General features: G+C 42.9%; 1 protein-coding gene across 5 annotated transcripts in view; it reads right to left on the bottom strand.

Moving 5' to 3' along the window:
- The window catches only part of LOC105485706 (PHD finger protein 24), a 152,927-nt gene that overhangs the window by 19,929 nt on the left and 116,105 nt on the right, over positions 1 to 16,893 (bottom strand). The window contains exon 1 of one of the 5 annotated variants that reach the window (XM_011748086.2): positions 5,652 to 5,805. The exons of 3 other annotated variants lie outside the window; for them this stretch is intronic. The gene's annotated coding sequence lies outside the window, so the exon portion shown is untranslated. Of the gene's footprint in view, positions 1 to 4,982; positions 5,135 to 5,651; positions 5,806 to 16,893 lie in introns of those variants that run through there. One more of the 5 variants, XM_011748087.3, reaches the window with a different exon arrangement.

Genomic DNA, 16,893 nt, shown 5'->3' with positions numbered 1-16,893 from the left:
TCATAGCACAGACTCTGAGCTTACTGTGAACATCAGCATCAACCCCAAGATTTTAAGCAAAAAAAACATCAAAAAGAGTTCTCTTGTGGGTCTTTGAGGAAATCCAAGCCCCAAGGGGTCCGATTTTTCTCCAGTGACTGGCTGTTGCTTTAGGGATCCAGTGTCTCACTACAGTGCTCTTGGAGCCTGCTCCTACTCAGACATTTTGTCACCTGGCAGTATCCTAGAAACTAATTTTAGTATTCGTGTTTGTAGACCCTGAAAGGGTCTACCTGGTACCTCCCCACCTCTCTCCATTCAGCCTGTTTATTCAGGATGACACAGACACAACTACATGGGGCTTTTCTGAGGTTTTCAAGGAATAGAAAGGCTAAAGACAGAAAAACTCTTTCTGGCCTCAGCTCAAGACTACAAGGCATCCTGCTGCTGTTTAACATTTACTGAAAGCTCACAAAGTTCTAATATATATGAGAGCAAAATTATGGCATGATTTTAGCCTCTTAGGGCCTGAATCTTCATTAAAAGCCACAGTGCTGACTTCCCACAGAGGCAGAGCAACAGTTAAGGAACATCATACCATCAGTGATTGGCTGGTGAGATTGCACTTAGCAAGCAGAGCTTTTCAGCAAGATGGAGAGGCACTCCCTGTTTTCTGCTCTGGTTCCCTGAAACACAGATTCAGCCCCATGTAATGCAATTATTACACCTTAATTATCACTATTTACTTATTTGCTGATTCTCCAAACATTTGCCAAGTGCAGCCTACTATGCATCAGGCACAAATCAGGTGCTTAATAACTGATGGTAGAATGAACAAACGGAAGCTCATTCAGCCTGTGAGAATGCAGTGAGTATGTGCGTGTGCAGGGGGCATAAGTGTAGGACTGAAAAAAAAAAAAGGTGTTGCTTGAGCTAAATTTTGAATATGAGTAGGAGTTACATCAGTGGATAAGGAAAAAAAAAAAAAGCATTCCAGGAAGAGATAACAGCACATGCCAAGGCATGGAGCTATATGGGGACTCCATCATGACTTAGATGGTATGAAGCCAGCCTGGGGGCTAGATAGAAATAGGCAAGGAAATGTGTCTTCACATAAGAATTAGCATCAGTCCAAAAAACTGGTTTGAGATAGTATGCTTAAAATATTTGTTAGAAGAGAATATGTATTTGAGTTTCAGGGAGGAAGAAAACCCCAGAGAATTGGATTTGCCAAGGCCGGGAAGAGGGACTGCCCTGATAAGTTCCAGCACTGACCAATGAGTGCATTGTTTGGCCTTAGGACCCAACAGGAAACTCCTTCGCAACCTAAGAGCTAGTAGGTGGTGATTGTAGTGAATCACTGGGGCTTTCCCTCTGGGAGACTCCTAAGCCTCAAAAAACAAACATACAAAAAGAGAGCGAGCCAATTAGCCCACACAGTTCTGTTTTAGTGAGAGGACCCCAGTAAGATGAAGCATTTCTCAAAACCAAAGAGCCAACATATATCTAAAAGGGATTCATAAACTGTAACATGCTATCTAAATAAAAGGTTCTGTCATTACTATCATAGGAAGGCAAAAATGTGGTCAGTTTACACTCAGAGTACAATGGGCAAAAGTAATTTTGGCAGGGCACTGGCAGGAGGGCTGAATGTGGCTGCCAGAGGAGGCATAGCACAGCAGCTGAGTTTCAGTGATGCTTGGGAAAAGGCATACTCTACATTGGTTCCTGTAAATATTCTGTAATGCCATAATTTCCCCCTTACTTTTCCTACTCCTTATAGTGAATTATTAGAGAAATGCAGACTGATTCGATGTGAACTCCTCAAGGGCAAGAAACTCATATTTATCTAGCATAGTGCCTGGCAAGTAAGTAGCACTTAGTAAATGTAAGTGAGTCTCTGAGGGGATTGCTGGAAAAGGGGAGAGAATGGAGGGGGATGTGCTAATGGAAAAATAATCATGTCTCCAGCTGGACACTGATGGTCTTGGTTTCTTGGTCCAAAGCTAGTAAGCAATTCCTGTCAGAATTTGGTCATTAAGATTGAGGGGTGGAATGGATAATGATATTCCCATCAGAAATGAATAAATCAAGTTGGGACATGAAGATAGCAGAAGCCAAGCAGCACTGCTGGAGAGAAGCATGTGGGACTAAAAGATAATAGATTCTGTAGCTAAAGAGAAGGGAAACTATTTTTGCATAAATGTGATCCACTTAGGAACAGGTGTAGTGGAAAAAATTGCAGAGTGGGGGAAATGGGCCTGGGAAGGTCTTACTATCCATGTCTGAGGAAAAGGAATGCAAATGTTAGAAGAAGACAATGTTAGAAGATTGGAGAATATGTGAAAGATCAAAGGTTGAGAAATCCAGACAGTAAAATCCAGACACATTTGGGCACACTCAAATGAAACTGGGTGAGCCAGTCTCTCCCCTTTTATTTCCCTTTGGAAAGAGCATTTCTGAGAAGATTAAGGCCACCTGGTGACATCTTTCATGCACATTCTGGAATGATCTGATTTGCAGACTCATGCTGTGACTAGGGAGAGTTAGGCAGTATTCTTAGAATTTTTGAAACCTTAATTTTTACCCAATGCTGGACATAGGGAAGGTGATATCCAAGGTCCAAGATTAGGGGAGAGCCTGGATCCATTTAGTGATTTTTCCAGGGTCATGAGTGGGTGTGATAATAAGCACCCTCAACAAAAGACCAATTTAGGAATAAAACCTCAAAGACAAATCAGTGAGCTGGAACAAAGATCATATCTTCAGGTTTGGTCCTTCTGACTTTCTTTAAAAATATGCCTACCTATTTATTTTGATCTGTTAAGCAGATGAGGTGGGTTTGAACTGAAAGGGGGATTATAAACAACTTTACAATGGGGAGGTCCTAACCAACATAAATCTTTGTCAGAATTTACTCCACTGAGTTGCGCACAAGGTAGCATAATTGAGTTAAAAAAAAAAAAAAAAAAAAAAAACTAACAACTGGTAAACTATGTTGTTCTGTTTTCCCACTAGCTTGGTCTCTCTTCTCACTATGTAATTCCAGAAGCCAAAGGAAGCCGCTTCTTTTCAAGGAGGATTTAACTAGGTTAGACTGTGTGGAAGAAACAGGGAAGGGGAGCAGGAAAACCTTTCCGGAATGGCTCTGTAATGAATATCATTGCTTGGCCCTCTCACCACTCCAATTTTGGACAAGAAACCAGAATCCATCCTTGGGCTCAAAGTTGAACTCTTGGGATACAGCTGGAATGAAAACATCGAGGGGGAGAGATGAGGAGGCAACGCTATGTCTGGCGCAGACCCTTTGCGCTCCCCCTAACAGACTCCCAGTGAGCCTTCCTTGGCTCTGCACCTTTCCCGCCCTCCTCCTCCTCATGCAGAGGTACTCTTGGGCAAAAGTGTCCTGTGTGCTATCTGTGGACCATTGTCCACTGGTGCATGTAGTCAGAGGGCCACAAGGACAGTGTGGATCGTGCTTCCTAAAAGTGACCCTGTCTCTGCTTTCTCTCCTTCAAGTATTCTGTAGCAGGGAGGGTGGCCTTGGGACACTCCATCTGCAGAAGGGTTCCCCTAGATCCCCAGAGCAAGCCTTGTCAAAAACCACACCCAGAGGCCTCAATTAGGTCCAGAGCCACCCCAAGTCATCATGAAATGGGACTGCCAGTGAAGGAAGCCACACCCTGAAATCTGGGGATTCTGTGGAAATCAGTTCCTGCAGCAATCTCATGGCCACTTAAACTGTCCTCATCCACTTATTTAATCATCACATTTACTGAGCATGTACCACTGCAAAACCCTATGCTTGGCAGGCACCATAGTGCAACTTATTAACAAATATCTATTCTTTCTTCTGCTTCTCCTTAGTACTTTTTCCCAAATAAAATTTGAAAAACATTTTATGACTATGTTTTTCATCAGCTTTGTGACCTTGGGTAAACTGCTAAACCCCTCTGAGTCTCAGTGTTTAGAAGGGGATAATTTCACAAAGCTGTTGTAAGAGTTATATGAGATGTTTAAACATACCTGGTATAGTGCCGAGCGCTATAGTGCCGAGGTGCTCAACAATCCTATACATCCTTTATTCCTTCCTTCAAAGGACTTTCCCTCCAGGACCTGCCAAAGTCTGTTATTCCACCTGATCTTACTGCTTCCTTCTGGACGGTCAAACCCAGGGGCTCAAATCTATCTTTGCTTGAGAGGCCTCACTGGTCCTCTTCCCCGGCTTGGGGCCCTGTGCTCTCGCAGCAGTTTCTACCTCCACTAAAATGCGGCATGGAGCAACTGGGCTACCATGGAGAAGAAAAATCCGAATAGGGAAAGAGGGGAATGGAAAGAGGCTGCAGCCCCAGAAGGCCCCCACCTCTGGGCCACGCTGTGGGGAGACAAGTGAGGGCATATGGAACCCTACAGGGAGGTCGAGGCCAAAGTCCTTGGAGCCGTGGGAAGTCACTCATAGATCCCATGGCAGGATCCCCCCTCCCCAGTCAGAGGTTGCTTCTCACAGTTCTAGGGCACAGTCTCAGGGCCTCCTTTTCTAGGGAGCCCTTTGGGGGTTCCACCACCTCCAGGCTCCTGCGGCTCCCCTATGTTCCCAAGTGGTCTTCCATTGAGCCAGCTCCAGAGACCACCCTTGTGCCTTCTCCCACAGTGACACGGAAGGGCTCTCTGGGGCCAGTCCCCTCCACGCTGGGGCTCCCCATGGCAGCAAATGCAGACAGCGCCCCGGGAGTCCATTCCCACAGGGGGTCTTTATGGGGGCGGCTCCTCACAGCACCTCAGGGACTTCCCCCAAGGCGTAGAGGCAGCAGTCACTCGGGGTTCATCCAATGACACGGGGGCCACTTTGGAAGCGGCTCCCACTCGGGGTTCATCCAATGACACGGGGGCCACCTTGGAAGCGGCTCCCACACAAGCACCTCAGAGTCCCGGAGGACTGTCCGCGGCCGCAGACCCGCCCCTCAGGTGACGGCCCGGTCCCCGCCGCCCCCGCCCCCGCTTACCGGGACCGTCCGGGTGCGGGACGCGGCTCCGGGGCGGCGGACTCTACACCGCGGGCCCCGCGCTGCCCACGGCAGCCCGAGAGCCGGCGTGCTGGGCCGAGCGCCGGCAGCAGGCGGCGCGGGCGGAGCGGCAGGCTGAGGAGGCGGCGGCGCGCGCGCCCCGAGCACACCCACCCGCCCCCCGGGGCTGCTGCGCGTGCACCCGCGCGAGGTGCCCTGGGCCGGACGGTGGGCGCGCCCCGCCCCGCCCAGTCCTCCTGCGCCTCCAGGCGCGGCCCTCGCGGCTCCGCGGGCGACGGGTGACCGGCGACGGGCGCGCGGGCGTGGGGCACCGTGGGAATGCTGGAGGACGGCGGTAGGCTCCGATGAGCAGACTGCCCAGGTGCCCGTGGGCGCCCCCCACGAGCGCCCGGCACTGCGGCGCGGGGACTGCGCCAGCGGCCGACTGCAGCAAGGACAGTGCCCCCCCGGAGGAGGCGGCCCGGAGGGGGCGCCGCGGGGGGTGCTGGGGCCGCTCACCGCTCGCGTTCCGCGCCGGGGCGAAGGCGGGGTCCGGGTAGATGCTGCCACCAGCACGTGCCTGGGGTGGGGAGAATGACTCATCTAGCGGGTCCTACCAGCCGTCCCCGCAGGGCTTCGGGCTCACGACCCTGGCACTGGGGCACTCACCTTTGCAGTACCCCACTGGCCTCCGGAGGGTCCCAAGGAGCCTTCACATAGTCCTCGGCTGGCCCAGCCTACCCTATGCGCTGTTTTCTGGGATTATTGGTTTTTCATCTCCAGCAGCGAGGCTGTGCTGTCGTGTAACCCACTTTTTGCTGCAGCAACCTCATCCCTCACACTATCCAAACAGCTAACTTGTCAGAAGGCCAGCAATTCTGAGGGCTATAATGTGCATTACACCAAACTACATGCTTTGAAGAGGGCAAGAAAAAGATCAAATCATAAGACACCCAGCAACTAATTATAAGGAAAATCTGAAGATATGCAAATGATATGCCGAGATCCCTTTAATTTATATTAATTGCATTTACATTTTAAAAATACCTTCATTTTCTTATGCATTCAATTTATTTACCTCAAATATAATGCACGTCATTTTTTGAGTGTCTAGTATTTATTACATACTGTGTTAGGTAACCTGGTGGGATATGAAAAAGAAATTTTGCCCTTAATGTGGAATTTACCAATAGGGGATATAAGGTAAGTATGGTATATTTCTATCACTTTAAAACACAAAGTGCCAGGTACTATTCTAAATGGTATAAATATATTGTCATTAATTTTCACATCATCCCTTTGAGGGAGTGTACTGTTAGTTTCAACATTTTGCCAGTGATGAAACTGAGGCACAGAGAGGTTAAACAACTCGCCCAAGGTCACATGGCTATATGTGATGGAGGTGAGACTGAAATCCAGGTATTCTGATTTCATACCACAAGCTCCTATTTCTCAGTACTGTCACTGAGAAAGGAAAGTCTATAAACCATTAATATATGGAGTTCTAAATTTAGTACTTATTAGTTCTAAAATGAGTGCTTATTTCTCAAGAGACACTATGGTTATTTTGCTTGTTGTGAAACTAGCGCTAAAAAGCAGAGTGAGCTATCCATATAGTCTGGGGGTCCCCTAACTTTCTTTAGAATTACATCATAACAGTTTCACTGATAGGCTTCTCTGAACTGTTTTTAGTAAGTGTTTTATTTCTAGGCCGTCTGATGGGCTTATATGGAAAAGGAGGTTGTAACATCATCATATAAATCTCTGTCGGTTAATTCCTTCCTTCATTCAAAAAAATGTATATCGTGGCCAGGCGCAGTGGCTCACACCTGTAATTCCAGCACTTCGGGAGGCCGAGGCAGGTGAATCACCTGAGACGGAGACCAGCCTGGCCAACATAGTGAAACCCCACCTCTACTAAAAATAAAAATTAGCCGGGTGCAGTGGCATGTGCCTGTGTTCCCAGCTACTCAGGAGGCTGGGGCAGGAGAATCTCTTGAACCCAGGAGGCAGAGGTTGCAGTGAGGCAAGATCGCACCACTGCATTCCAGCCTGGGCGACAGCGAAACTCCGTCACACACACACACAAAAGTACATTGTGCATCTGTAGCATGCCAGGCATTGTGCTGAGAACTAGAAAGGGTGCAAATAAGAGTAAGACACAGTACTTTCCCTCAAAGAACTATAATCTCATAGAGGACAAGCATTGACAGAGAACCATAATCATACTACAAAAGAGAAAATCAGTTGTGCGCAATAGAGGAATGAAATGCAATGGAAGTTCCAAGGTGGGAGAGACAGATTACTTCATGAAGGGAGGTATTTGGGTTAAAGAATGCATAATGATCATTTAAATTATTGTTGATATTAAAACATTAAAAGTCATATCAAAATTTATCAATTTCATTTTTTAATTACATGCAGTTTTTCTCATGTTGAGGAGAGACAGCTTTTACTATTTTATTCAGAGAGTGGAGAGGTTAGAAAGTGCAAACTTTTTGGAGGTAGTTTACTTTATGCAAGTGGAGGACACAGAATGATGCACAAGGTAAGATTTTCAAGGTCAAAGGAATAGCAAAAGAAAAAGCAAGGCAGGATTGAATAAGGTTGGTCTGGAGGCAGCTGGGACTCTGACAAGGTGAAACAGTTCTAGAGAGCAGCCTGTACCACTCTTTTTTTTTTGAGACAGAGTCTCATTCTGTTGCCCAGGCTGGAGTGCAGTGGCTTGATCGCGGCTCACTGCAACCTCCGCCTCCCAGGTTCAAACGAGTCTCCTGCTTCAGCCTCCTGAATAGCTGGGATTACAGGCATGTGCCACCACACCCGGCTAATTTTTGTAATTTTAGTAGAGACGGGGTTTCGCCATGTTGGCCAGGCTGGTCTTGAACTCCTGACCTCAGATGATCCCCCTACCTTGACTTCCCAAAGTGTTGGGATTGCAGGCATGAGCCACTGTGCCTGGCCCTAGCCTGTACCACTTTTAACTGTCTTTATGAGGCAGGGACTGTTTTCAACTTTTTTTTTTTTTTTTTTTTTTGCATATTCTTTGGCTATGGCAAACATATGCCAAAAATATTCTGGGGTGGTCTGAGTTCAGATATTTATGACCATAAGTTTTTGGGCTTATAAGATTGACAAATACAGTTACCACCATGTTAATGTCTAGAAAATAGAGAATATTATTCTGGCTGGGTATGATGGCTCACACCTGTAATCCTTGCACTTTATGAGAGCGAGGTGAGAGGGTCACTTGAGCCTAGGAGTTTGAGACCAGCCTGGGCAACATAGCAAGAAACAATCTTTCACTTCCAGCAGCGAAGCTGTGGTGTTGTGTAAAATTATGCTAAAAAATAATACTTAAAAAAGAGAATATTGTATGCTCAACTAATGTTTAATAAAAAAGGAGCTGGGAAAGGAAGGAAAGGCTATTTGATAAGTAACTAAATTCTTAGATGTTTTAATATGGTAGGTAATAGAGAGCCTCTGTAAGTTTTTGTTTTTGCTTTCTGAGACAGGATCTTGCTCTGTCACCCAGGCTGGAGTGCCATGCACTATATGTTTTTTTTTCTTGTAAGTTTTTGAGCAGAGTAGTAACATCTTAAGGACCACCCTAGGTGGTCCTTAAGCATTTAGAATTATTATCTTTTAGGTAAAGGACTGAATGAGAGTGTGTATGATATTTTGTTTGTAGTTTAAACAAATTGTAAAAGTATAAACATGAAGATGAGACTAATTTCTCTTAGGCCTTAGACAAAAACCTGTTGGGGTATTAAAGAGACTGTGGGGGGAAATCAGAATGACACCAAACTCTGTGTTGTCCTCATATCCTGATGGTGAGCTCATGTAGAAGAGAATCTGTGCAACCTTTTTGCTTACAATACACATCTCTTGGGGCCACTGCCTAGCACACAATTCCCCCTTTGTTGTGAATGGCTTCAGTGCACAAGGACAAAGCCCCAGTGGCCTTCTCAGATTTAGGGCATTCATCCCTTGGCTGCCGCTAATTGATCCAGAGGTAGACAGCCAACTAAAGTTGGTGCAATTATACTCACTCAGGAACCTGAAACTCAAAACAGAGAAGCAAAGAGTCTGAGAACTGTGGTGCGTACATTAGTGACAGTGTGTCCTGAAGTGAAGACCTACCCACTGCTGCTGTGGGTCCCTGCTCTTCCTACGTCTTGGTTCTTCTGATCCTTCCATCCCTTTATATGTGTGTGTGTGTGTGTGTGTGTATGTGTGTTTGTTTTTTGAGAAGGGAGTCTTGCTATGTTGCCCAGGCAGGTCTCAAACTACTGGGCTCATGCTATTCTCCTGCCTCTGCCTCCCTAAGTGCCGGGATTACAGATGTGAGACACTGTGCCCATCTCTTCCATCCCTTTGAATGCTTCAGCCAGCCTGTGGGTTTCCATTGCTTACAACCAAAGGGTTTTTGTTGTTGTCATTGTTTGTTTTAAGAGACAGGGTCTTGCTCTGTTGTCCAGGCTGGAGTGCAGAGGCACAATCACAGCTCACTGCAGCCTTGACCTCCCAGGCTCAAGTTATCCTCTCACCTCAGGCTCTCGAGTAGACATCATGCCTGGCTATTTAAAAAAAAAAAAAAAAAAAAAAAAAAAATATATATATATATATATATATATATATATATATTTTGTAGAGATAGGGGTCTCACTGGTGCCCAGGCTGATCTCAAACTCCTGGCCTCAATTGATCTTCTCAAAGCACTGAGATTACAGGTGTGAACCACCACACCTAGCCTAAAGAGATCTTTTTTTTTTTTTTTTTTTTTTTGAGACGGAGTCTCGCTCTGTCGCCCAGGCTGGAGTGCAGTGATAGGGTTGAAATAGAGTCACCAAACTGTTGATGAAGAATCTCGTACTAAGTTGGAATTTCCTGGTGCAGTAAACAATACTAAAATGGTGTTGACATCTAATCAGAGCTTGTATCTTCACTGTAACAATCCCTTAATACCTGTTCTACCAAAGAAACACAAGCCCTGGGCTTCTTTGTTATTAGGATTGGCACTTAAAAATCCTGAGTATAAGGCTGGATGCGGTGACTCACATCTGTAATCCCAGTGCTTTGGGAGGCCAAGATCGGAGGATCACTTGAGGCCAAGAGTTTGCGACCAGACTGGTCAATATAGCAAGACCCCTGTCTCTACAATAAAAGATAAAAAAGAAAAATTAGCCAGGCTTGGTGGCACATGCCTAGCTACTCAGGAGACCGAGGTGGAGGGTTGCCTGAGCTCAGGAGTTCGAGGCTGCAGTGAACTATGTATTTTACAAAAATTTACTTCCAATCTGTAGTTTGTCCTTTCATTCTCTTGACAATGTCTTTTGCAGAGCAAAGTTTTTAATTTGATGAAGTCCAGTTTATCAATCTTGTCTTTTATGGGTTGTGCCCTCAGTGTCATATCTAAGAACTCTTTGCCCAACCCATGATCACAAAAGATTTTGTCCTATCTTTTACAGAAGAAATGAAGTTTATACTTTTATTATTTACACTTAGGTTTATGATCTATTTTTAATTAATTTTTGTGTAATGTATGAGGTATAGATGGAAATTCCTGATTTTGTATATGGATGTCCAGTTGTTTTAGCACCCTTTGTTGAAAAGACTTTCTTCGTTGAGTGGCCTCTATGCCTTTTTTGGATATCAGTTGGCCTTGATCACAGGTATTTGCATATGTCCAAATTCATCAAAGAGTATACATTAAATATGTGTAGTTATTTGTGTGGCAATTCTACTTCAATAAAGCTGTTAAAAAATAAATTGGCAATTTTTGTGTAGGTCTATTCCTGGACTCTCTCTTCTGCTGTGTTGATCTATGTCTCTGTCCTCTTGCCCATACTACATTGTCATCTTCATTAGTATAGCTTTTTAGTAAGTCTTAAAATCAAGTAGTGTGAGTCCTCTTTGTTCTTCTTTTTTGAAATAATTTTGGGTATTCTAGTTCCTTTGCCTTTGGATATAAAATTTAGAATTAGTTTTTTGATTTGCATGAAAAAATCCTGCTGGCATTTTAATTGGCACTGTGCTAAATCTTTAGTTTGGGAAAAAACTGTCATCTTAATGTTGACTCTTAAAATCCATGAATATGGCATATCTCCCCATTTAGTTAGGTCTCCTATGATTTCTTTTATTGGTGTTTTGTAATTTTCTGTATATAGATCCTGCACATCATTTGTGCAGTTTTTATAGTTTGTCCAAATTGCTAGTATATAGACGTATACTTGATTTTTGTTTTGCCCTTGTATCCTGTGACCTTGCTAAACTCACATATTCGTTCTAGGAGCTTTTGTGTAGATTATTTGGGATTTTTCATGTAGACATTTGTGTTCTCTGTGAATAGAGACTGTTTTAATTATTGCTTGCCAATCTCTATGCTTTTTATTTATTTGTTTTTCTTTATTGCACTGTCTGGGATTTCTAGCATGATGTTGAATAGGAGTGGTGAAAGCAGACATCCAATCTTAGGGGGAAAGCATTTAGTTTTTCAACATTAAATATGATGTTGGTTTTAAGTTTTGTTGTAGAAGCTCTTTGTTAGGTTAAGAAAGTCTCAAGGAGCTAAGGGTGGCCTCCAGCCAATAGCCAGCAAGAATCCAGAGCCTTCAGTCTTACAGACACAACAAAATAGATTCTGGAAACAATCTGAGTGAGCTTTGAAGTGGAATATTCCTCAGTTATATTAACTTCCTATTGCTGCTGTAACAAATTATCACAAACTTAGTGGCTTAAAATGTCACAGATTTATTATGTCACAATTCTAGGGGTCTGAAGTTCAAAATGAGTCCTATGGGGGATAAAATCAAGGCATCAGCAGGGCTCTATTCCTTCTGGAGGCTCTTGGGAAGAACCCATTTCTTGTCTTTTCCAGCTTCTAGAGGCCACCTGTATAATTTGGTTTGTCTTCAAACCCAGCAGTAGATGGTTGAATCTTTCTCACATTACATCACTCTGACTTCTATTGTTACATCTCGTTCTTTGAATCTCTTGCCTATCTCTTTCTCTTACAAAGACACTTATGATTATATTGAGCCCACCATATAATCCAAAATAACCTTCCCATTTCAAGATCCTTAACTTAATCATATCTGCAAAGACCCTTTTGCCATATGATCCCCTTGTACTATAACATATTCTCAAGTCCTGAGGATTGGGACATTGACATCTTTGAGAGACCATTATTCCGCCTACCCACTAGTCAAACCCCCATATGAGAATACAGGCCAGCCAAAACCTTAGTTGCAGCCTTATGAGACCCTAAACATAGCACCTGGGTAAGCCATGCATGAACTCTTGACCCACAGAAAGTGTGAGATTATAAGTGTATTGTACTATGTTTGTGGTAATTTGTTAAGGAACAATATAAAACTAATATAATAGGCATATAATTGTTCATAATGTTTCCTCATTATCCCTTTAATATCTGTCCTACAGACCTTATTGCATTCATGAATATCCCTTATTTCATTCCAGATATTGGTAATTTGTGTGTTTTTCTTTTTTTCTTAGTCTGGCTAGAAGTTTGTCAATTTTATTGGTCTTTTCAAAGAATCAGCTTTTGTGTTTTAATTGATTTTCTCTATTGATTTTCTGCTGATAATTTTATTAAACTCTACTTTACCTTTTTAATTTTCCTCCTTATGTTTGCTTTGGGTTTTGTTTGCCCTTCCCTGTTTTTAGTTTAAGGTGGAAGCTTAGCCTTTTGGTCCCAAGATCTTTCTTCTTTTCTTTTTTAAAATCGAAATATAATTCACATGTTATAAAATTCACTTTTTTAAAGGGTACAATTCAGTGGGGTTTTTTGTTTGTTTGTTTTTGTTCTTTGAGATGGAGTCTTGCTCTGTCACCCAGGCTGGGGTGCAGTGGCCGGATCTCAGCTCACTGCAAGCTCTGCCTCCCATGTTTACGCCATTCTCCTGCCTTAGCCTCCCGAGTAGCTGGGACTACAGGCGCCCACCACCTCGCCCGGCTAGTTTTTTGTATTTTTTAGTAGAGACGGGGTTTCACTGTGTTAGCCAGGATGGTCTCCATCTCCTGATCTCGTGATCCGCCCGCCTCGGCCTCCCAAAGTGCTGGGATTACAGGCTTGAGCCACCGTGCCTGGCCTCAGTGGTTTTTAATACATTCACAGTGTTGTGCAATCATCACCACTATCTAATTTGATAATATTCTTCTTTATTGATATAAACATTCCCAAATTTTAATATATTTAAATTTCACTAAATTAAAAATATTTTCATGTTTCCCTGGAGACTTATTCTCTAACACATGGGCTATTTAGTGGTGTCTTGTTTAGTTTCCAAGTATTTTAGGTTTTTCACAGATATTTCTCTGTCATTAATTTCTATTTTATTCCATTGTGGTCCAAGAACATACTCTGTATGATTTCAATTCTTTTTTGAGACAGAGTCTCCTCTGTTGCCCAGGCTGGAGGAAGTGCAATGGCGTGATCTCTGCTTACTGCAACCTCCGCCTCCTAGGTTTAAGCGATTCCCCTGCCTTAGCCTCCCGAGTAGCTGGGACTACAGCAGTGCACCCCCATGCCCAGCTAATTTTTGTATTTTTAGTAGAGACAGGGTTTCACCATGTGGCCAAGCTGGTCTCGAACTCCTGACTTCAAGTGATCCACCCGTCACCAGTCAATTCTTTTTTAAATATAATTATATAAATTTTATTTTTCATGGGGTTATTATCTTTAACCACAACTGGCTTATGATTTCTTTCTTTTTTTTTTTTTTACTCTAACTTCTGGGATACATGTGCTGAACTTGCAGGTTTGTTACATAGGTATACACGTGCCATGATGGTTTGCTGCGCCTATCAACCCGTCATCTAGGTTTTAAGCTCCGCATGCATTAGGTATTTGTCCTAATGCTCTCCCTCCCCTTTCCCCCGCCCCCAACAGGCCCTGGTGTGTGATGTTCTCCTCCTTGTGTCCATGTGTTATCACTGTTCAGCTCCCACTTATGAGTGAGAACATGAGGTGTTTGGTTTTCTGTTCCTGTGTTAGTTTGCTGAGGATGATGATTTCCAGCTTCATCCATGTCCCTGCAAAGGACATGAACTCATTCCTTTTTATGGCTGCATACTATTCTGTGGTGTGTTTGTGCCACATTTTCTTTATCCAGTCTATCACTGATGGGCATTTGGGTTGGTTCCAAGTCTTTGCTATTGTAAATAGTGCTGCAATAAACATATATCTGCATGTGTCTTTATAGTAGAACGATTTATAATCCTTTGGGTATATACCCAGTAATGGGATTCCTGGGTCCAATGGGTATTTCTGGTTCTAGATCCTTGAGGAATCGGCACACTATCTTCCACAATGGCTGAACTAATTTACACTCCCACCAACAGTGTAAAAGCATTCCTGTTTCTCTGCATCCTCGCAGGCATCTGTTGTTTCCAGACTTTTTAATGATCACCATTCTAACTGGCGTGAGATGGTATCTCATTGTGGTTTTGATTTGCATTTCTCTATTTATTACCTAGAAATATGGTTTACTTTTGTGAATATTCCACGTGCACTTGAAAATAATTTTGTTGGATGGAGTGCTCTTTAAATTAGGCAATTACGTCAAATGGGTTGATAGTGTCATTCAGGTCTTCTATATCCTTACTGATTTTCTATATACTTGTTCTATTGATTAGAGAGAGAGGAGTGTTTAAATGTTCCAGTATATTTGTGGATATGACTTTTAGTAATGCTAGTTTATGCTTTAGCATCTGTTATTATGTGCATATACCTTTGGATTGTGATGCTACCTTTGGGAATCAGCCTTCTTATCATTATATAATGTGGCTCTTTACTTCTGGTAATAGTTCTTGTTCTGAAGTCTACTTTGTCTAATGTTAATATAGTCAGTCTAGCTTTGAGTTGCCATGCTATGTATTTTCTCATATTTTAACTTTTAATCTATCTATACAAGTTGAGTATCCCTTATCTGAAATGCTTGAGAGTTTGGATTTTTTCAGACTGTGAAATACCGTTGTGTGTTGCTTAACATGGGGATAGGTTCTGAGAAATGTGTTCTTAGGTAATTTCATCATTGTGCAAACATCATAAAGTGTACTTACACAAACCTAGGTGGAATAGCCCACTACACACCTAGGCTATGTATATAGCCTATTGCTCCTAGGCTTAAACCTGTATATCATGTTAGTGTACTGAATACTGCAGGCATTTGTAGCACAATGGCAAGTATTTGTGTATCTAAACCTATCTAACCATAGAAAAGGTACAATGAAAATATGGTATAAGAGATAAAAAGTGGTCCACCTGTATAGGGCACTTACCATGAATGGAGCTTGCAGGACTGGAAATTGCTCTGGGTGTCAGTGAGTGGGTGGTGAGTGAATGTGAAGGCCCAGGAAATTACTGCACATGACTGTAGACTTTATAAACACTGGACACTTAGGCTATACTACATTTTTAATTTTTTTCTTTCTTCAAAAATAAATTAACCTTAGCTTACTGTAACTTTTAAATTGTATACACTTTTCAATTTTTAAAAAGCTTCTTTACTCTTGTAATAACATTTAGCTTGAAACACACATTGTACAGCTGTACAAAAATGTTTTCTTTCCTTATATCCTTACTCTATAAACTTTTTCCTCTTTTTTTTTTTTTTGAGAGGGAGTCTTGCTCTGTCGCCCAGGCTGGAGTGCAGTGGCGCAATCTCGGCTCACTGCAAGCTCCGCCTCCTGGGTTCAGGCCATTCTCCTGCCTCAGCCTCCCGGGTAGCTGGGACTACAGGCGCCCGCCACCGCGCCCGGCTATTTTTTTTTTTTTTTTGTATTTTTAGTAGAGACGGGGTTTCACTGTGTTAGCCAGGATGGTCTCGATCTCCTGACCTCGTGATCTGCCCACCTTGGCCTCCTAAAGTGTTGGGATTACAGGCGTGAGCCACCGCGCCCAAACAACTTTTTCCTATTTTTAACATTTTTATTTAACTTTTTAAACTTTTTTCTTAAAAATGAAGACACGAACACACACGCATTAGCCTAGGCCTACACAGAGACAGGATCATTCATATCACTGCCTTCCACCTTCATATCTTGTCTCACTGGAAGGCCTTCAGAGGCAATAATAGGCCTGGAGCTGTCATCACCTATGACAACAATGCCTTCTTCTGGAATACTTCCTGAAGGACCTCCCTGAGGCTGTCTTACAGTCAACTTTTTTTTTTTTTTTTTTAATAAGTAGAAAGAGTACACTTTAAAATAAAGATAAAAAGTATGTCAGCATTTATATACATAAACCAGTAACACAGTCATTTATTATCACTAGCAAGTATTATGTACTATATATAATTGTATGTGCTATACTTTTATATAACTGGCAGCACAGTGGGTTTGTTTACCCCAGCATCACCACCAACATGTGATTAATGTGTTGCGCTGTGACTTACAATGGCTATAGTGTCACTAAGTGATAGGAATTTTTCAGCTTCATTATAATTTTATGGGACCATTATTGTATATTTTGTCCACCATTGACCAAAACATCATTTCTGCAGCACATAGCTATAAATAAAATTTAAAGGAAGGTCACTTGTTGAAATGACTTGTCATATGCCCATTACTGGGACAACAACTGTGGCCAGAAGGATGGGACTCTACAATTGGCTAGGTCCGAGTCTCAAGCTCCCCCGTGACAAGGAAGTACGGTACTATAATTGGCAGTTGAATGACAACCAAATGGAGTAGAGTTGGGAAAGTTCTCTAAAGGAGCGGGTCGCTGTTGGTAGAAGAAGAGGAGAAAAGAATTGATGGGCAGATTTGAAAAACAGATGTCCATTCTACCCTCTCAACTGAACCACCCTTTTTTCTTAGGACCTGGGAACTTTTGATTTCTTTTTGTTTCATTACCCTTTCTTATTCATCAGAGCAAATTAATTAC

The sequence above is a fragment of the Macaca nemestrina genome, chromosome 14 (genome assembly GCF_043159975.1).
Source record: "Macaca nemestrina isolate mMacNem1 chromosome 14, mMacNem.hap1, whole genome shotgun sequence".
Taxonomy (NCBI): domain Eukaryota; kingdom Metazoa; phylum Chordata; class Mammalia; order Primates; family Cercopithecidae; genus Macaca; species Macaca nemestrina.
The sequence above is the reverse complement of the archived record's forward strand: the minus strand, read 5'-3'. Positions and strand labels throughout refer to the sequence as shown.